A 22,519-nucleotide genomic window follows, 5' to 3' on the forward strand; every position below is an offset into this window, starting at 1 on the left:
TAAACCTTCTTTAATAGGAGCTGAATCGAGCATAGTTAGACCTGCTGTAGCTGCAAATACTTTTGAACTGAAACCTAACACAATTCAAATGATACAGCAATTTGTTCAGTTTGATGGTTTGCAGGACAAAGATCCCAACGCTCACTTGGAAAATTTTTTGGAACTATACGATATATTTAAAAATAATGGTGTTTCTGATGACGTCATTTGCCTTCGGTTATTCTCTTTTTCTTTGAGAAACAAAACTAAACAGTGGTTAAATTCATTACCACGGGGGTCAATCACTACTTGGGAACAAATGACCGAAAATTTTTTACTAAAATATTTTTCGCCGACTAAAGCGGTTAAATTACGTAATGATATCTATTCTTTTGTGCAGATAGATTTAGAAACACTCTACGATACATGTGAGAGATATAAGGACCTTTTGCGAAGATGCCCTCACTATAGGTACCACTTTGGCTACAGGTTCAAACTTTTCATAATGGCCTGAACCATTCGACTCGACAAATGGTTGACGCAGCTGCTGGCGGAACTATCAATAATAAAACACCTGAAGATGCCTATGAATTTATAGAAGAGATGTCACTGAATAAATATCAATGGCAAGTCATGAGGACAAAGCCAATAAAAATAGCAGTGTTTATAACGTCGATTCGGTCACCATGCTCTCTAATCAGGTAGAACTCTTAAATAAGAAAATTGATGGTTTTCTTAGTTCTTTACAGGTTCACCCAGTAATGCAGTGCGAAGGAAATGGAGGTGGATCGAGCAGTTCAGAATACCCACCTTATTGCCACAACATGGAGAACGAGCAGTTAAATTACATGGGTAATAATCCTCGATCTCAAAACAATCCTTATAGCAATACTTACAATGCAGGTTGGAGGAATCACCCAAATTTTTCATGAGGAGGCCAAGGAAATCAGAAACCACCACCCCCTCTAGGCTTTCAGCAACCACCATACCAGCAGGAGAAAAAGCTGAACCTTGAGGAGATGCTAACTAATTCATCTCAGTGTCAAAGACTCGTTTTCAGAATACCGAGACTACACTTAAAAATCAACAAGCATCAATCCAGGGGCTCGAAACTCAGATTGGACAGCTTGCCAAGTTGATTTTCGAACAACCACAAGGTAACTTGCCAAGCAACATTGAATCTAACCCAAGTGAGCAACTTAATGTAATTGTCATTAAAGATGAGGAAGGGTTAGTGGCAAAACCAAGGCCAGAACCGGTGGTAAGCGAAGGTAAGAATGAGGTAGGCCAAAACGAACAAAAATCAGTAAGTTCAGAATATAAACCTCGTGTGCCATACCCCAATGCGACAAGGAAAGACCGCTCAGATGAACAATTTGGTAAATTCCTTAAACTTTTAAAGAAACTACATATTAACTTACCGTTTATTGAAGCACTTTCGCAGATGCCAAACACAGTCAAATTTTTAAAGGAGCTTCTAGCAAATAAAAGAAAGTTAGATGGAAGGTCGCATGTGGAGTTGAACGCGATTTGCTTAGCCAATCTTCAGAATAAGCTACCCAACAAACTAAAAGATCTAGGGAGTTTTACGATTCCTTATTTAATTGGTAGTTTAGATGTTAATAATGCGTTGGCTGATCTAGGGGCTAGTATCAATGTTATGCCTTACAAATTGTTTAAGCAACTAGGCCTAGGGAAACCTAAACAAACTAGGATGAGCATTCAATTAGAAAACAAAACTGTCAAATTTCCTAGCGGTATCATTGAAGAGTACTCGTTAAAATTAACAAATTTATATTCCCAGTTGATTTTGTTGTTTTAGACATAAAAGAGGATAGTAACGTTCCTTTAATTTTGGGAAAGCCCTTTTTAGCAACTGCTAGAACAATTATTGACGTTGGCACAGGTGAACTCACACTTCGTGTAAGAGACTAAAAATCACCCTTCAAGCTCGCAACCCGAACAACACATCAAAAATTGAAGGTGATTGTACAAATTGTTCTACTAAGACTGATCATACGGTGCAATCTATTTTACAAGAAATAAGTTCGAAGGACACACATGAGCCATGTTCAATCCACAACAAAGGATCTACACATAAAGAAAGAATGTTACAAATCGAGGAGTTAGATGACTGGCTGACATTTGAACCGAGAAAACACGATGAACCAAAAATACGCCAGAACGAGCTCAATGCCTCACCAAATCAACTTAAGGTTGGAGATAAAGTTTAATTAGATGCCACAAATCTTCACATTGACACTGCCAAACCGAATGAAGAAATTCCTCTTACGGTACTTAGCATTTTCTCATTTGGTACAGTCGAGGTAAGTCATCCAAAATTCGGCACCTTTAAGGTAAACAATACCCGCCTAAAACCTTATTTTGATGGGATTCATAGCAAGAATGAGGAGTATAAACTCCTCGAACCACTATGACCATTCACCAGAGAGGTAAGTCGAGCTTAGACTATAAATAAACGCTTCTCGAGAGGCAACCCGAGCACTAACAATATTAATTTCTTTCAATTTTAGTTTTTAAAATCTAACATACTAACCAAATCATTAAACACAGGTTTTCCAAAACCACACGGCCGTGCCTACACCACAAGTAATGACACGGCCGTGCGATACGACCGTGTGCAAACAGGGCAAAAAGCTTTTTCCTAACACAGGGCTGCGATAAGTTACCACGACCGTGTGATATGACTGTGGGCGAAACTGTCAAAACAACATGGGTGTGCGACACGCCCGTGCCCCACACCCATGGTCGACACTGTTAAAATAACACGGGCGTACGCATAGGTACACAAGCGTGGAAGAAGCGAACCACATCGCACACAGTCATGCAACACAATCATGTAGCCACACGGCCTAGACACACGGGCGTATCCTCAGGCCGTGTGACGATCTCTCAATTCTCGACAAACACGGGCTAGACATATACCACACGGGAGTGGGACACGGTCGTGCCACTTTTAAAATTAGATTATCTCTTTTATTTTATTTTCTTTTACCTTTGTTTTTACTCTAATTTATTTGAAGTCTCATTTGTTTTTAAACACGGCTTATCTTTATTATTACTATCAGATTATTCCCTCAATTCTCTTTTTATCCTTCAGAATCATGCTTGCCCTCCAACTTTATTTCCAATACTCGCTCTCGCTAATCCAAGAATTTCATCTATTTTTAACCCAAGAAGTTTCACTTCTCTCCCTATCTTATGAACTTATATTTGTCAATATATCTATCTTTGTACATTGAGAGCAATGTACATCTTAAGTGTAAGGGGTCTTTTATATCAGAAAAATCCCTGAATTTTGTTTTATTCTCATGCGATCTTCTCATATCATTATTAGAATGAATTCCAATTAGTCTATAATGTTTATTGATATATCTTGAATTAAAACATAGGCATTTATGCATTGGTTGTTTAAACTTTAAGACATTAAGGAATCAAGTATGATATGTTAATTTTTGAATAATTTAAAACTTTTAGGTTGTTTCCCCAAGTTTAGGTATTATTTTGAGTTGGAATTCACAAGTTTAAACATCAAAAGGCCATAATTTTTATGAGATCTTGAGCCTTTAGAGCATCTATTATTTCTTTCATGCTCACTTTTATTATGAGTGCGTCAGTATTGAATTGTTGTTATAGAACTTGCTTGATTATGTATGTCAAGAACATACCATTTGATTTGATATGTTAAAATGATAAAGGCACTTAGGTTTAACCCACTCACTCCATAAAAGCCTACCTTCACAATTAACCTTTAGTAAACCCCCTTGAGCTTAACAACTCATTCATTAATTTACCATCAATATTAACCCATAACTCATTATTTGTGAAATCCCCTAAATTAATTTCATCCCTATTTTTGTCGAGATTTGAGTTGGAATAGTTGTTTAGCTATGTTTTATTCTATTTTGTAATTTAACTTGTTCTTAAAAAAAATACATGTATACATATTAGTAGTAGTGATCTTCTAAGCTAAAGAAGTTAAATTCCATATTCTGAGAAAAAGCTCTGTTGTACGCAATTGATGACTAGTCATTTTTCTAGTTAGGCAATTTTTCAATTCAATCTCAATTCTAACTCTTTCTTTCAGTTTGTGACCACACCCTCTAACCAAAGCCACGTTACAACCTTCTAAAGACATTTTGATTGATGTTTCATTTTAATTTATAGTGGCGGAGATTTGATTTTCATGCAAGCCTATGGTAATGACTTTTCATTATTGACTATTGAGTGCTTCATTTATTGTCCTTAAACACCTCGAGTGATTTGAGTGAATCTTTAGTGAGGATGTGAAACTCTGTGATATTTTGAATCAAAGGTAATTACTTAGATGAGGGGAGACACCTACGTTTTCATAATAAAATGCTCAACTTGGAATGTTTGAAACTTTGATGTTCTTTCAGTTGAATTTTCAATGTATGATTACCTATGGATTATTTTGAGATATTATCAATAGAAATTATAAGTTGAGAAGAATTCATTTTGATTATGAGTTGAGAATTTTGCTTGAGGATAATCAAATGCTTAAGTGTGGGGGTATTTAATAAACCATAATTTATACATATTTCTATCTTATGCTTAGCACATTTTATGGATGATTTTTCTTTAGATTTGGTGAATTGGATGCTCTTAATGCCTTAATTTCATGTTTTATACTTAGATGAGCATAGGAGAGTGAAAGGAATGAGAAACGGGCCAAAGAAGGAGAAATTGGGCCAACGTACGAAATCAACACTGCCTAGACTTCCTCACACGAGCAGACCATACGCCTGTGTCCCTTTGGCAAGGTTGAAGCACGATTTACACGGGTAGATCGCACGCTCGTGCCCATTTAACAGCCTTGACCACGACCTTAAACAATCGCACACAGGCATGTCACACGGGCGTGTCCCTGCCGAGCCCAAGTTTAGTCCAATTCGGAAAAGGCCAATTTTGAGGGCTCTTAGGCATTCCAAAGCCTATTTAAACACCTGAGGAGGCACTTAGAGAGGACACACACAGGGAAGGAAGCAGGGAACTACTCAAGGGAAGCCGATTATCCATCTCAGAAGCCGGATTCATCATCAAGACTGAATATCTCCCCTCAATTTCCCTTCAGGAGTTTTGGGTTTTTCTTTATGTTTTGTATTCATTATTCTTCTGAGATGTTTACCTTTTTAGTTATGAACTAAAACCCGTAAATACCTAAGGGGAATGAAACCTAAGACAAATCTTGTTATTATTATCTGAATTGTATGATAAATATTTGACTTGTTTTTAATTATGTGTTCTTAATTCTTGTTTTGATATTCCAGGATATTGATTCAAGTTAAGCTCTTATTCAGAGGAGGAATAAACCCTGTCTAAGAGTACATTTGTCATAATTAAGCGAAGTTAGTTGCACGCCTAGAGATAGGATGACTAGATTTTGCCGGATTAGGGTAAAACCTAATAAGGGGATCCATAGATCGAGTTAATGCAACCCTAGGGCGTTAATTAGAAAAAGATTTCAATTATTCAATATAGGGTTAGACGTTGTTAGTCTCGATAGAGATAATAATATAACTTAGGGATCTCTACGGAACAAGTTGAATGAATAAATCGTCCGGTTCAAAGTCAAATAACAAGTGAAGTCTAGGTGGATTTTTCCTTAGGTATTGTCTTAATCAATCGAATTTTCCAAAAAGTATTTTCCCCAAATTTCTTTTCTGTGATTTCTTAGTTTAATTAATTAGTTAGATAAACAAAACCCTTTTATTTTTTAGGCTAGATAATAAAAAGAAAGTTGATACTAGTACTTTTAGTTCCTTTGGGTTTGATAATCCGGTCTTGCTAAAGCTATACTACTGTTCGATAGGTACACTTGCCTTCATCATGATAATAGTTAGTTTCAATAACTATTCATTATAAATATTTAAAACCTGTCACGAATATCACGTATCACGTTCATTGTAAAATTATGTTTCAACCATGTTAATTTCACATGAAGACTTTTTACGTATTCACCCTCCGGAGCCATGGCCAAGTACTCCTTACAAATCTCATAAATGTCGTGCCCGACAATATCATTTCCAATCACAAGCCAATTGTTGGTCGAGAGGCCAAGTTATAGCGCCATGTAGGGGTGAGCGTTCGATCGAATCGAATCGAATGAAAAATTTCGAGTTAATTGAGTTGACGAATCATATTTTATCATCCTAAATCGATTTAAAATTTTCTCGAATCGAGTCAAGTGAGATGGAATTCGAATCGAATCAGATATATTTGTTCGAGTTAAATTTAAAAAATATATATTTTAGGTCTTTGTAATCACTATCACCCACCACAATCAAATTTGTCCACCATAATCAAATTTGTTATTAACTTCCATCCCCTTATAATTTATTTATTAATCTTTTATATACGGGTTAACTTTTTAGCTTGCTTAGTTCTTGTAATTATTTTCGATTTTTGTCACTATATATTTTGGAATTAAAAATATATTTAATGTAAAAATGTGAATTTTTAATAAAAATATCTTAAAGATAAAATATGAAATTGATACAAGCATAAAATTTAACACAAATATTTTATGACATCATTAATAATTCAAATTTAGCAAAAATTTATAAAGATTCAATAAAATAAAACAATTCAATAATATAAATAGTACAAAATGTGAAGTTTAATTTTAATTTTTTATTTAAGGGTAGAGGGTGAGAAATAAAAGTTTATGAAGAAATAAAAAGTTTTGAAGGTTGAGGGAGTAAAATTTAGGGGGGGAATAAATGAGAAGAGTAAAATTTTGGGAGGAAAATATTCAAAAAAAAAAAGGGGGGGGGATTGGTTTGGGATAGAAGGGGGTGTGATGGGAGGAGAGCAACAGTTATGGAGGGGAAAGTGGGAGGAAGTAAAAGTTTTGAGAGGAAAGTGAAGAGGTTTAGGAATTTGGGGTAATAATATAAATTATTATAGTTTGATATTCAATTTATTCAAGTTATTCGAATTCGAAAACCAAAATTGATTTGAACTTGTAATTCGAAAAAAAGTTCGAGTTGACTCGAATAACTCGATTAATTTGAATAACTCAATTCGTTTAACTTGAAATTTGAATTTTTTATTTTATTTTTTCGAGTCGAATCGAGTTTTACTCATCTCTAATGCCATGTCCTTTAATGTTATCGTTTATTCTTAGCAAAGAAAGTGGAATTTATACGTTTCAGGCCTCCAATGTTCAATTAACATTATAACCAATGTAGAAATCATTTTCCAATGTCGCGAGAGAGACACATTGAAAAACCTAACATTAATAAGATATGACGCAATGACTGGATACAGGTCCTTGATACTCAAATTTCGATACCAGATAATGCGCCTCCTTCCACCTGCCTCTAACAGTGTCGGTAATAAAATAGATATATTAGTTATTTACAATTTTTAAATAAAATAAATAAAAACTTTTAATATAAATTTTTAAAAACCAAATTTTTGCATGCAAAAGATTTTTAATTACAAGATTTTAACAATTGATCAATGCATGACGAAATATGTCTATATTTGGATCTCAACAAACTTCCTTCACTAAAATATAAAAATATAATAACATTTAAATAATATCTTAATATATTAACATTTAACTGACAAAGTGACAATAAATTATATATTTTACAAACACTTAAATATATATTAATCTACAATTCCATAAACATAGATCTATAACGAAATTTATAATTAAAATATAAATATTTTTTTCAAATACTTAATAACCAAATCTTACTATAAACTTAAAACAAAAGGAAAAATGCATAAAAATAATATTTAAACTAGTAAAAACTATATATTTTCAAACAATTAAAAATAATATATATAAATATCAATATACCAATATACTAATATTGAACCTAACAATAATCTCAAAATAATACTAATAACTAAATTTAAAAATAAAATATTCTTACTTTAAAATTTTCTTTATATTTTCTAATAAAACCATTAATAAACATAAAACAATAAAAAATTACAAAATATACAAAACTTTAAAATATCTTAACATTTAAACAAAAATAAACCAACTATTCTACAAACAATTAGTTAAATATATAAGATATTAACTTTCAATCAAATAAAAACTATGATATATCAATATACCAATACTTTTCCTTTTATATAAAAATAAACTCAAATTTTAACCAAAATTTTTTTTTTTTTGATAAATAGGCCGGGCCACACGTTTATTCATTAGGAAAAGAAATAAAACAAACAAACATCAACAGTCAAATTTGACAAGCTCAAAACCCAAACTTAAAAGAGCTGCTCCACTAAAGGCATAATTAATATGAAGAAACAACTCATTTATGACAATTCTGGAAAAGTAGATAGAGACTTCACACGCAGAAATCTTTAATTTCCTCCCAAGGAAACCAAAACGATGCAGATGCCTTAACTCAGCCCAACGACTATCTTCTTCCGCTGCTTTGGCCTTGCTCTCCATCAGGTAAAAAGTTTTACCATTGACTAATCCTTCTTTTGCCAACCGATGTGATGTCTCGTTTGTATTTCTCCCCACAAAATTAAATCTACACTCTACGAAGCCCCTGACTGGCTCTTTTCACATCTTCCATAATAGGGTTGATCTCTGAGATATCTTTATTTTTATTTTACAATTTCTTCACCGCTGTGAGACTATCCCCTTCCAAAATCACCCTCTGGAACCCAAGATCCAAGCCCATCTGAACTCCTTCGAGGCATGCAATCGCTTCTCCTGCAAAAGGGGTAGGTACATAATCGTTCAATATCATTCTCATCCCCACAATTTAACCTGTTGAATCCCTACCCACTAACCTCGAGCATGATTTTAACAATTGTCGTTAAAAAGAAGCATCAAAAGTTATCTTCACAAACGACCCTTCAGGAGGCCGCCATCTCGCCTTTTGGACGCATCTGGCAAATAAATGACTCTTGATCTCCTCTAGTCCTTTTAAATACGTTGTTATGAATCGAACCGTCTCTATATTATGACTGATTTTCCTTTCATGCACTTGTTTGTTCCTGTCACCCCAAAAACCCAAATGGCACAGGTAATTGTTCTGCATAAATCTGATGAGGAATTCATAAATAACCAGTCTATCCATTGTTTGGAACTTGCGCACGATATTGACGTAGGCCAAGAGATATTTAACATCCTCAAAATCTCCTTGACAGTCGCGAAAGGCATATTCGAGAGACTCTTCATCATGTGTACATCTAGGACAAGCAATTGTATTTCGCAGCCTTCTTTTCTATAGATTTTTGTAAATAGGGATAAATTTTTTGTAGGCTCTCCAAAATGTAATTTTAATTTTTTCTGAAAGCTTTATAGGCCATAATTTCTTGTAAACCTGCCTAGATGTAGATCGTTGTAAGTTAGGCTCCACTTCAGCAGACTCTTTCAACAAGAGCTTGTATCCGCTACGCACCGAATACTCACCAAACACCTGAGCTCTCCAGGCTTGTTTGTCCTCTTGCCGGTGACGAGAAAGAGGAATACTCAAGACTTTTCTCGCCTCATTTGCAGACATAATGTGGGTAATTATCTCTTCCTTCCATTGCCTCGAATGTTGGTCTAGCAATTCAGAAACCAAATTGCAATGTTGTCCTATAACATTTCCTTGCAGCCTATAATCTTCCAATCTTGGCACCCAAGCATCATTTCAGATTGAAATTCTGGAACCAGAACCCACCCTCCAGCACATTCCCAACTTGAGTAATCCATTGACTGCCGAAACGCTCTTCCAGGTATATGAAAGCTTTGATCTTAACCTTGACTCCATAAAATTTGCGTTCGGGTAATATTTTGCTTTTAGAGTGCGTGCCAATAATGAATTTGGATAACAAGATAAATGTCACCCTTGCTTAGCTAATAAGGCTATATTAAACTTGGATAGGCTCTGAAAACCTGGTCCCCTTTCATTAAAAAACACAATGATTTCCAATCACACCAATGAATGCCTCTTTTACCATGGCATTTCTACCACCAAAATTTGGCAATAATTTGTTCCATTTCACTACATAATGAATTTGGAAAAAGAAAACATGACTACATAATGAATTTGGAAAAAGAAAACATGACATCATGTAAATAGGAATTGCTTGTAAAATTCTTTTAATGAAATACTTGATTTCCTCCTTGTGAGAGGGGTCTAATACACCAACTCCGGATTCTGTTTGTCAACCTGTTCTTCAAGTTCTGAAAAGCGCATTTTTTCCTCCTACCCACCATATTAGGAAGGCTTAGATACTCCTCAAAGTCTGTTGAATGATAATTATTAATATATCAAATTTTAAGCAAATAATATACTAAAATATAACAACCTATTAAGATGCTAACACCTAAAATAACAAAAATATCAAATGTAACAATAAACATTAAACTGATCTCTAAATTTCACATTTATCAATTAAAAAAAAAACTTATGATGGATTTGTAGAGAATTTGATACAAATATCTAGTGCTGGAAAGAAAATGAGAGAAGAAAAATATGTTGGGAGAAAATGGGAGAAGAAAAAGGATGCTAGGAGAAATTGAGAGAAGAAAATTTCCTTTTTGATAGAAAATAAGAGTGATTGTCCATTTATATACACAAAATTAAAAGGACTAAATTGTGTAATATTCAAAACTATTATTCAAAACTAACAATTAACTCATATTTATCTACCTCAATTATTTACGTGTTGCATGCTTCAATACTCTACTTTAGAATGCTAGTATACTTTTTCTACTTCATACATGCTTGTTCGCACGTTCATTATTTCTTTCCTCTACAATATGCAAACAAAACATTGCATTTTACTACGTTTCTATTCGTTCTTGCATTTCTTAATGCATTCATACTGACACAGTTTTGCATTTCTTTTCTTTCTTGCAATTTTTCTTGCATGCTCACGAGGATAAATTAACATTATATGTCATTTTTAAACCAAATTTGGGGATTAGGCTAGTTTTGACCATATTTACCAAAACAGGCTGATTTTTGAAGAGAGAGAGGGAGAGGAAAACGCATTGGATGTGTTTTCTATTGAATTTTCAAGAAAACACGTCCAGTTGCAAGTGCATTTCTATTGTGTCAACAGAAAAAGTAACTAGCTGGACGTATTTTCCCTTCTCTCTAACGGTCATCTCCCCCAACGATCCTCTACCCAATGGTCAAATTCCAACCACCATTTATAAACGGCTAGTTTTTTTTTTCGTATATAAACCCAAATAGTTTCCTCATTTTATCATTCAAATTCATTTAGATCAATTTCATTTAGATCAATTCTTTCAATTCTATTAATTCTGTCAATTCTCCCAAGAATTAATTAAAATTCTCTCAAGTTCATCTTCATTTAATTCGATTTTTAAATTTTTATTCATGTTAATTCAATTTCAATGACAACCAGATTTTCACGATTCAAATGGTAAGAAAATATTTCTAATTTTGATAATTTTATGTAAGTTTTAACATGGTTGGAGTTTATTTATTTATTTATTTTTTTATAATTAGGCTGAAGATTGGATTTTGGAGACATGCATACACAATCTATCTACGAGGCCATTGTGTACTACTAAATCATATTTGGAAGTTGTGGGATTCTTGCACGTGTCTAGTATACTGGGGGTGTAAATTGGACCCACACTTATTAGTGCATTGGTGGAAAGATGGAAACCAGAGACACACGCATTTCATTTTTCATGTGGTGAGTGTATAATCACACTCGAGGACATTCACTTATAGCTCGATTTATAGGTGGATGAGCCAATCGTTATCGGATCAATGGTAGATGGCAATTAGAGTGGCATTTGAAAGGAACTGTTAGGCAAGGTGCCGCCAAAGTTTTTTGGTGGGCGGATAGAGTTGAAATTATTGGAAGACAATTTCAAAGATCTCGATAGGAGTTCGAGTCCCCTTTAAGAGAACAATACGCTTGAGTATATATCATGAGGTTAATCAGAGGTGTTCTAATGTCTGATGAATCTCAAACTCTTGTACATTCCTCATCAACTTGAAAAAAGCGAGCGGACTCAATTGGGGGTCAGCCGTTTTGACAACATTGTATCAAGAGATGAGTCAGACGATGCAACCATAAGTAATTAAAATTGGTGGTTACGTACTTCTTCTGCAGTCATGAGCATGACTCCGACTACCATTTTTACGTCATCGAGCCAACTACCTTTATACTTTCCTACTCGTAACAAAATAAAATTAATTCTATAATATAGTTATCATAATATTATTTCATTAGGCTGATTTTGAAAAAAAAAATTATTTGAATAGGTGGAACCATAACCGAAAGAGCTCGAAGATATCCGGCTACTATTAGATCAACGATCGAAAGCCGATGTTAATTTTTAAAAAAAATTTATTATGTAATATTCATGTAAGGATTTCAAAATTAATATTAAGTAGATAATAAACTTTATTATTTCATACTATTGTTTCAAAGGACACCATACGTCGATCCGAGAATTTGAGAATGCATCTCGTAAATCTTAGTCAATCTCAATATCTGGCACGTGAAGATGCCATTTGTAACGACCTGTTTTCTGTAGCGTCAAAAACGATGGTTTCGGGATCTCAATTTTGATAAATGAAGCAGTGTTTTATTTATTAATTAATGCTTATAGGATTGTTAAAGGTTGTATTAAAATTTGTTAAGAAATTTAGATGTTGATTAGTCAATTTAATTAGAAAAGACTAAATTGTAAAAGGTTGAAAAGTTAGTTGTAATAATTAAAAGCATTAAATGGTTAGTAAATTATAAGTTGAAGGATTTAAGTGATAATTAAATCATTTTAAATGGGAATGGACAGTAGTGGGTGCAGGGGCGAAGCCAGAACAAATTTTTAGGGAGGGTCGAATGAAAATTTAATTTTTTACAGTCTATATCTTTATAATTTTTAAAAGATTAAATCGAATTTTTATAATTTTAGGGGGCCAAAGTACAATTTTACCTTTACTAATTTAAAATTTTAAAAAAATTTCAAAGGCCTAAATATAAATTTTCCATCTTAGGGGGGGCCAGGGCCACTGCCAGCCCCCCTTGTATCCGCCTTTGAGTGGGTGTTGTTGTTAAGAGAATTTTATGTTATAACAAGGATAATTTGGTATTTAAGAGTTTAAGTAAAATTTGACTAAAATATAGAAAATTTAGTCATCTTCTTCAAGTGTTTTGGTTTTACCGAAAGAAAGAAAGAAAAAATAACACCACTAGAGGGAAGAGCAAGGTAAAGAAAAAATAACCCCACTAGAGAGAATAGCAAGGTTTGATACAGTGAGCTCCTTGCATGCAAGTGTTTTAGCTCGCATCTTTGTTATTTTCTATAGTTTTAGGACCTTTGAAGCTAGACCAAGCTAAATTAGGGGTCAAATTGAAAAATAGTAACATGTTTAGGGATTGATTTTTTTAGACTGTTGATGCTTTGAAGTATTGAATGTATTAATGAGTTTTGTGGTGTGATTGAAACTAATTTTTGTGTAATGGTTTTTGCTAGAACTTATCTTTAAGGAGTTAAATGTTACAAAATTAAAATAATAAGGATAAAATTAAATTTTAGATGATTAATGGACTTCTTGGGTACAATATAGATTTGGTTAACTGATAATTAATTTAAGGAATTAAACAATTACGGTTTGAGGTAGGATTGAATTGTACAAGAGAAGTGTTGAATACAAATGTGTAAAATTTGATTAAAAAGGGGTCGAATTCTTGTGTTATATATATTCTTGGTGGATGAGTGAATTAAATTGATTTATAAATTTTTAGATTGAGAAATAAGAGGATCAATAGATAATCGTGGAAAAGAGAATGTTGCCGAGTAATCATCTACGATCGTAATTTCGGTAAGTTCGAGGTCTTAAAACTTGAATGTTAATTATTTAATTTAATTAGTTAATTGTTAATTATTATTTAACTATGTTCTTAATTGTGTACTGAAAAATTTCTATTGAATGGATATTGATAAAATTATATATATATATATATATATATATGAAATGCGTCATTATGGAATGAATCAATGAATAATTTCGTAGATAATTGAAGTGAAGGTGATATTGAATAATGAAATGCGATATTGAATTTAAAAAATGTGATATTATGGACTTGGAAAAGTGAAATTGATATTGTCGATTATCCAACTAGTGCTAGGCGCATACTTTTGTCGATTCATTCGACTGGTGCTGGGCACACCTTAATCTTTGTTGGTTCAACAAACTAGCGCTGGGCACAAAACATTGTCAATTCGATTGACTAGTGATGGGCACATCCATCGTTAGTTTACCTGACTAGCGCTGGGCGCAAAACATTGTCGATTCGTTCGACTAGTGCTAAGCACATCTATCGTCGGTTATCCGACTAGCTCAGGGCGCAAGCTTTGTTACGGTTTATCCGTTAGGCACTGGGTGCCATCCACTGATTGACCTATAATGATCAGGTATAATTAATCCAACAAGAAGGTTGATATACGAAAGTTTTCATAAAAGATGTATGAAATGTCTATTTGAATTGTATGGTAAATTTCATGAATATATATATGTGACAGATTATAAATTCAAAGCCATTATTTTTATTTTTGGTTCTTTGGGTTAATAAGTTGCCTTAGCATTTGATTGTTCTTTGTATGCAGGATAGGTACTTAATTTTGTTCGACAACTCAGCATCCAACGACTAATCTCGAACTCAATATTGGTGACGCTTTCTTCAATGTTTTAGCATGTACTTAGGTTGATGATATTTTGGGTGTTAGTCTTTTGTTATATGGTTGTGAATGAATGTAAATAAGTTTTTAGAAGTTGAATATTTGAACTTATGTATATAGGTACATATGTGTATGGGTATTCTGGTTGTGAGCTTTAAAACTAAGTGCTTACCATAATGTTGATAATGCAATATGATATGAGAGTTTTTGGTTGATCATTTTGGCTAATATTTAGTTGTCAATAAGTGATTAATGTTATTTATTATAACAACTTGTCTAGTTGAATGCTTAATTCTTGTTTGAGGTGCCTTTGAATGACATATTGGTTAAGCTTAGAATGGGCAATAATATAGTATGTAATTGATGTTTAAAAATGAGTTTTTGAATATTTATTTGTAGGTAATGTTAAATGTTTAAATTTTTATTGTAATATCATGTGACCTCAATCTAGCGACAGAGATGGGTTAGGGGTGTTACACCATTGATAGTGTACACCACGATGGAAATGCATGAATCGATTGAGTGATGTGGCAATTCAGGTTTAGGCAAACTATTCCATTGCCACCCCAAGACATCAGAGCACTGCACAAGGTCGACTTGAGGAGGAAAACAGAAAAAGATTAACCTAAATTCCATGAGCAATATATCAACATTTGGGAGCATAAGTATGATTTCATACCTATTCGAGAACCAATTGTCGCTCGGGAATTAACGACCAATCTAGAGTACATGACATAGTTTAGACACTATGATAAGCCATAGCTATTATCGAAGGAGTCAAGGGGTTGACAACGTCGTCTGAGGAAGCCACGATGACCACATCAGGATCTGAGGTCTGAAGCGGGTACATAATCAGCTCCAACCCAAGAAGAGCCACTGATGGCTGCACCACCTCACGGTTAGTATGGCTCGATACCTTAGGTTATAATGACACAAAAATAGTTGGAAAATTTCCTAATAAGTCCTCAAGCCATCCATCTTTACACTTTCACCCATCATCATTACACCTTAAAATATCTACTTGGCTATTTACCATTTCATCCCAACTCATCTTTTATAATTCCTAGGATAACTCGTACTTCACTTTGATTAAATTTCTTTTTAATCCTTCCTTCCTTTCTACTACCACTATGTATCTCCTAACTTTCTAAAATCCTATTTACACTACAGTAATTTTTATACTCTTTCAATTTAGTCTAAGCTTCTATTTAAATCTTTTCTATCTTGAAAATATTTTTTAATCTCCTATCGGGTCTAAATACTTCTTAATTTAATATTAAAAATCCCTATTTAGTAAATTTCAAATTTTCTCCACTATTTTCTGACCCGGTCCATCATTGTACCTAGTTCCAAATCAAAACGTGGTCGTTACAATCTCAGTCCTTTTTTCAGATATCCCGAGAATCCTGAGATATTATCATTCATTGAAAAACATGTTTTAAATTTTCCTCCTTCACTCATTGCCATCTGCTTCCCTATATAAAGGAAGGTTTCTCCCTCTGGTGCATCAACTCTCTCGGTTACCTCCCCTTACCCTTAAAAAACTTCTTTACACCATTGTTTATATTTTGCTTTCAATTTTTTAACTTTTCAACTTACAAAATTATTTCTGTTTGAGGTTGTTGGTGTGTTAATTTTAAGGTGTGTTGGGGTTCACGATGACATGGTGGTGCTCCGAAACCCACATATTTCATCTGCTTGTCGAGGTGAAACCATTGCATTAGAAGTCCATTTCATTGCAACTCAGGCTTCGAGTTCGCGGTGCTTATACAATCACGTGGAGTAGTCTAACTATATGTCTTAGTTGACTGATTTTAATGTGTGGTCATGGCTTGGAGTATGACTCAGGACCTCACTTAACGGTGGTTATTTAGTCAGGGGTTCAAGTTTCAGCTTAGTAGAAAAGGATGCTTTGTAAAACCTGTAAGTAAGTTTGACATGATAATTATAGGGAAAAACTCAAGGACTTCTCAGTATAACCTATTTATTATTTTTCTCCGTCAACACCAAAGGTAGTATCATTAACCTCTCACTTGTCCGAAACTAGTGACGATGTTGGGGACAAGTGCACTCTTAGAAGGCAAGCGACTGTGGCGTTGGACAAAAGCTGAAGGTTGTTTCGGCTCAACAACTGTTGCTGTGATTAAATCACGTACTAATAACTACAATCGTTGTTGCACTAACTCAATATTCAGCTACTGTTGTCGCCATGAATTGAATTCCAACTTTTTTTCACAAACACTGTCGCTCCCCTTGAAAGTTCTCTTGTATCCAACTTTGTCACCGTTTCGGACAATAGAGAGGTTACCGATCCTGCTTTTGGTGGAGATGGAGAAAAAAATAAGTTGGTTATACTAGAAAGCCCCTAACTTATTCCCCACGATTATCATTTCAAACTTCAGTATCGGTTTTATAAAGCATTCTCTTCTATTGAGGCGAAACTTGAACCCGCAACCGTATAACCACTGTCAAGTGGGCTCCCAAGTTAAACTCTAAACCGTGACCCCGCATAAACATCTGTCAATTAGGAGCCCTGTTTATACTTCAACTTGTGGCAGTATACGCATCGTAAACTTGGGGTCTGAGTTGCATTGTGATGGGCTTCTAAGGCAATGGTTTCATCCTGACGCGATAGATGAAATGTATGAGTTTTCTAGCACTATCACATCATCGTCAACTAAAATTGCCCTTGAGCTTTCACAATATCTATCTCAAACACAAACACAAATAAATCAGTCTCTCATCATTTCCATTCTTAAACCCTTCAAAAACCTTAACCCTAAAATTCAATTACTAGTAACCAAAACCCAAACCAAACAAACCTTAAAAATAAAACTCAATTGAAGAGAAAGGGGAAAATGCGTCTACCCTTTCTCTTCAAAACCAGCCTATTCCAATAAATATAATCAAAATCCACCTAATTCCTCAAATTTAGTTTAAGAATGACATATACTGTTAATTTAGCCTACTCACGGGCTTGTTGCTGCTGCTAGGTGAAAAATATTAAAGGAAACAGTGAAGTGGAAAACTTCATATATTTTATCATTTAATCCACCACCTCGACTATTTTGCTAATTAATCATGAAGTTAGTATATTTGAAAGAAAAAAAAAGCGCATGGAACAATAAATAGAAATGTGAAATGTAAAAACAATACACAATCCGGAGGACAGAGAAATTGGTGGTTAAATTAAAAAACAATACATACCCCCAAATATAGTGGTTTTATTTTTGATAATTGGGAGGGGATAACGAGATCAAAATCAAATTCTCGTACTTACGACATAATATTTTTATTATTGGATTAAGAGGTTGTTGATAAATATAGTGATTTTATTTGTTTACATATTTATGTATTATTTTCAAATATTTTCTTTATAGTTGTTATAACTAGATTCGATTATCCGGTTGAACTAATAATTGGTGGTATAATCAATTTAGCTGATATCATAAAAAGATAAAATTGGAGGAGGATTGGAACTGAAAAAATAAAAAAAAACTGTTTAAACTAATATCTAGTTTAATTGATGTAATCGCATGCTGTGTTTCCCTGGTGATAAAATTGATGGTTGTAGGAAAAAACAAGAGAGTAGAAGCGTGTCTTATTATTCTCTATCAACAAACAAAACAATGGTCAATAATGCACGCTATTATCATGGTGTAAACATATACACTTTTGGATAATGACATGATTCACAAACCCAATTGTTTGTTTAAAACTTAATTATTAGTATAATTTAATAAATTTACTAATTATTAAAAAAATAAGGCAAAAGAACATTTGTACACACTCAATGGGTCTCCAGTGATTCTTAGTATAGATGCTAAAGCCCATGTTTATGATGAAAGACTCGAATCAAGTTACACTTAAACAAATTTTATTTAATTAATTAAAATAATCAATGTCACTTTCTATGCTTGAGTACATCATTAAGGATTTTGATTCAAGAATTTGATAATTAATAATTTAACCTTTATTTTCATAAGTTAAACGTATGGTAAAATTCGATTTTGTTCATTCGAAATTATAAATTAATAAATGATAAAATTATATTTTGATTCCGGCCTTCACTAAAAAGTTTTTTAAATTTACCTTTACTTAAGCACTTAAATTTAAATCTCATCCCATGAAATTACTATGGACGGTGTGAAAAATAAAATAAAATAAAATAAATAAAATAAAGAACACAAATTTTACGTGGAAACCTTTTCGGAAAAAAACCACGGGCAAAGGAGAAGAAAATTCACTATGTCGAAAAATTTGAATCAAATACAAGAGAAATAGACTATGTCTATTTATAGGCTTGCAAAGCCATATTCTAGTAGGATTGAAACACCTTATCCTAATCAATATAAAATAGATGGAGTTTAATAAGGTTTAAAAACCTTATTCTAAAATAAAATAAAAGAAGTCTAGTTCTATATGGATTTTACTTTTATTTTATTTTCCATCGTATTTTATTTAAATAAGAATTTGGGTCACTTAATTCTAACAATCTCCACCTTGACACAAATTCTCAATGAACAAGTTCTTCATCGCGAACTTTCAATAAACAAGTTCTCCACCTCTTCCATAAAACCCCTTAAGGGTTTAACTTCAACAATGAACACCAACCAAGTCTAAACAATGCTCAAACTTGGTTATAGGAAGTGACTTAGTCATCATATCTGCAGGATTTTTATGAGTACTAATTTTGCTCACAACAATATCACCACGAGCAATAATATCACGAACAAAATGATACCGAATATCAATGTGTTTTGTTCTCTCATGAAACATTTGATCTTTTGTAAGAAAGATGGCACTCTGACTGTCACAAAATACTGTGCTGATTTGAAGGTCTTCATTGAGTTCATTAAATAGTCCCTTCAACCAAATAGCTTCTTTACAAGCCTCAGTAATCGCCATATACTCAGCTTCAGTGGTAGACAAAGCGACTGTAGTTTGCAAAATGGCTTTCAAACTAATTGCACAACCTCCGATTGTAAAGACGTAACCTGTGAGAGATCTTCTTTTATCAAGGTCTCCAGCAAAATCAACATCAACATACCCTATAACTCCATCTTTAGTTCTTCCAAACTGTAAGCAAACATCAGTAGTGCCTCGTAAGTATCTTAAAATCCACTGAACTGCTTTCCAATGTTCTTTACCGGGATTTGTCATATATCTGCGAACTGCACTAATTGCATATGATAAATTTGGACGTGAACAAACCATAGCATACATGAGAGATCCCACTGCACTAGAGTATGGAACATGTGACATGTACTCAATCTCATCATCTGATTGAGGAGACAAGGCCGATGAAAGTCTAAAATAGGCTGCTAAAGGAATACTAACAGGCTTAGCACTCTGCATATTGAACCTGCAAAGAACTTTCTCAATGTACCCCTTCTGACTTAGGTACAATTTACTTACTTTTCTATCTCTGAGAATCTCCATACCAAGTATCTTCTTTCTTTGGTCCTAAATCTTTCATCTCAAATTCTTCACTTAGTTGGGCTTTAACCTTTCTTATCTCTCCTTTATCTTTTTGTGTTATCAACATGTCATCAACATAAAGAAGTAGATACACAAAAGAACCATCACTGCTTTTTCTTAAAGTAAACACAACTGTCTAAACTACTTCTTTTGAAATCATGAGAAGTCATAAAGGAATCAAACCTCTTGTACCACTGTCTTGGTGATCTGTTTCAAACCGTAAAGGGACTTTCAAGCAAGCAAACATAGCCCTCTTTTTTCGAGACTATAAAACCCTCGGTTGTTGCATGTAAATATCTTCCTCAAGTTCTCCATGCGAAATGCGGTTTTACATCTAACCGCTCAAGCTCCAAATCATGCATGGCCACAATACCAAGCAAAGCTCGAATTGAACTATGCTTAGCAATGAGAGAACACATCTGTGAAGTCCACTCTGGAATTTGATCAGTAACCCTTTGCAACAAGCCTTGCTTTATATCTGGGTTCTTCAACTCCTAGAGTCCGTTCTTTCTTTTTAAACACCCATTTACAACGAATAGCCTTTTTACCTTTAGGAAGTTTCACAAGGTCCCATGTTCTGTTTTTGTGGAGTGATTCCATCTCTTCTTGCATAGCAAACATCCACTTTTCTGAGTCTTCACAGCTAACCGCCTCAGAATAATTAGATAGCTCTTGATTCGCATCTATATCTTCAGCCACATTTAAAGCATAAGTAACTAGATCAACCTCGGCATACTTCTTTGGAGGTTTAATTTCTCTTCTAGTTCTGTTTTTGGCGATAGAATATTATGGTGAAGAAGCAACTCTATTCTCAATTTTTGTTCTGGTTTGAGGAGTTGACTCTGTACTAATCTGATGCTCCACCTGCTTTTGATTTTCTTTATTGGAAGAGTCTTTAAGAGATAAGTTAGGTAGCATAGCAGTTTCATAAAAAACAACATCTCTGCTAATCATAACTTTTCTATTTTCAGGACACCATAGCTTATACCCTTTTACACCAGCTTTATAACCAAGAAAAATACATTTAATAGATCTCGGTTCCAATTTTCCATTATCAACATGAGCATACGCAGGACACCCAAAAATCTTTAAATTAGAATAATTAGCAGGATTACCAGACCATACCTCTTGTGGAGTCTTTTTCTCAATGGCAACGGATGGAGATCGGTTGATCAAAAAACATGCAGTAGAGGCCGCTTCTGCCCAAAATGCCTTCGGTAAGTTGGCATTTGACAACATACATCGAACCTTCTCCATGATCGTTCTGTTCATTCGTTCTGCAACGCTGTTTTGCTGTGGAGTATGACGAACTGTCAAGTGTCTCATGATCCCTTCTGACTTGCACAATCTATTAAACTCAACAGAACAAAACTCTAAGCCATTATCTGTGCGGAGGTATTTTATCTGTTTTCCCTTCTGTTTTTCAATCATAATTTTCCAAGACTTAAATGCAGAAAACACATCGCTTTTCTGCTTCAGGAAAAATGCCCAAACTTTTATGGAAAAATCATCAATAAATGTTAGCATATAATTAGCTCCACCCCTCGAAGGCACTCTGGATGGCCCCCACAGATCAGAATGAATATACTCTAATGTTCCCTTCGTGTTATGGATTCCTTTAGTGAATTGAACTCTCTTTTGCTTCCCAAAAAACACAGTGCTCACAGAAATTCAGTTTGCAAATTCCTTGCCCATTAAGAAGTCCTCTTTTACTTAATTCTACCATGCCATTCTCACTCATATGCCTTAGGCGCATATGCCAAAATTTAGTAATATCATCATCGACAAGGAAGAGGAAGCGGCAATTGCATCACCAAGAATGATAGAATCAGAAACATATAACTTGGCAATCTTTCTCTACCCTTTCATCACAACAAGGGACCCTTTGAAATCTTTAAAACCCCACTTTCAAATTGTGTATCTGCACTTTTGAATCAAGAGTACTCAACGAAATTAAATTTCTTTTCAATTTTGGAACATGCCACACGTCACTAAGTGTTCTGACAACTCCATCAAACATCTTAACTTTAATTGTTCCAACACCTGCGATTTTACACGAAGCATTATTTCCCATCAAAACAACACCTTTGACATCTTGTTTAGTAAGTTGTAAACCAATCCCGATTGGGACTCATGTGGAAGGTACAGCCTGAATCAAGTATCCACTCCTCGCTTACTTTAGAATCATTGACAGAAGCGACTAGAAGTTCACCATCGCTGTAGTCTTCTACAACATCAGCTTCACCGGAATTTTCTAGTTGTTTTCCCTTTTGATTCGCAACCTCCCTTTTAATCTTATTTTGTAGCTTATAGCACTCAGATTTAATGTGCCTTTTCTTCTTGTAGAAGTTACAAGTTTTACCTCTG

The 22,519-nt window shown here is 34.0% G+C and overlaps 2 long non-coding RNA genes across 2 annotated transcripts; one reads left to right on the forward strand and one right to left on the reverse strand.

Moving 5' to 3' along the window:
- Positions 1-8,138: 8,138 nt before the first annotated feature.
- On the reverse strand, positions 8,139-8,922 carry LOC128293731 (uncharacterized). Its single transcript, XR_008283916.1, has 2 exons — positions 8,797-8,922; positions 8,139-8,716 (listed from the first exon to the last, which is right to left on the reverse strand). It is a non-coding gene; the product is annotated as an uncharacterized LOC128293731 (long non-coding RNA).
- Positions 8,923-9,396: 474 nt separating this feature from the next.
- Positions 9,397-12,095, forward strand: LOC128293730 (uncharacterized). The gene is made up of 3 exons (XR_008283915.1): positions 9,397-9,515; positions 9,609-9,729; positions 11,478-12,095. It is a non-coding gene; the product is annotated as an uncharacterized LOC128293730 (long non-coding RNA).
- Positions 12,096-22,519: the final 10,424 nt, after the last annotated feature.

Source organism: Gossypium arboreum, chromosome 6, assembly GCF_025698485.1.
Source record: "Gossypium arboreum isolate Shixiya-1 chromosome 6, ASM2569848v2, whole genome shotgun sequence".
Taxonomy (NCBI): domain Eukaryota; kingdom Viridiplantae; phylum Streptophyta; class Magnoliopsida; order Malvales; family Malvaceae; genus Gossypium; species Gossypium arboreum.